The 210-nt window shown below is 50.0% G+C and overlaps 1 non-coding gene across 1 annotated transcript; it reads left to right on the plus strand.

The window, feature by feature from the left end:
• Positions 1 to 48: 48 nt before the first annotated feature.
• Trnai-aau lies at positions 49 to 122 on the plus strand. Its single transcript has one exon. It is a non-coding gene; the product is annotated as a tRNA-Ile (tRNA).
• Positions 123 to 210: the final 88 nt, after the last annotated feature.

Below are 210 nucleotides of genomic sequence, written 5' to 3' on the forward strand. Positions count from 1 at the left end.
GTAGACAGACAGAGAAACAGTACTTGAAAGATTTATTGAAAAGATATCGGCCTGTTAGCTCAGTTGGTTAGAGCGCCGTGCTAATAACGCGGATGTCGAGGGTTCGATCCCCTTACGGGCCAGCAGTGTTGGTGCAGTGTTTCCGGTGTGCAGTCACTAGCACACCAATTTCTTAGGCTCCGGTGCCAAGAATCTCCCAAGGTAGGTAGC

The sequence above is a fragment of the Penaeus monodon genome, chromosome 15 (assembly GCF_015228065.2).
Source record: "Penaeus monodon isolate SGIC_2016 chromosome 15, NSTDA_Pmon_1, whole genome shotgun sequence".
Taxonomy (NCBI): domain Eukaryota; kingdom Metazoa; phylum Arthropoda; class Malacostraca; order Decapoda; family Penaeidae; genus Penaeus; species Penaeus monodon.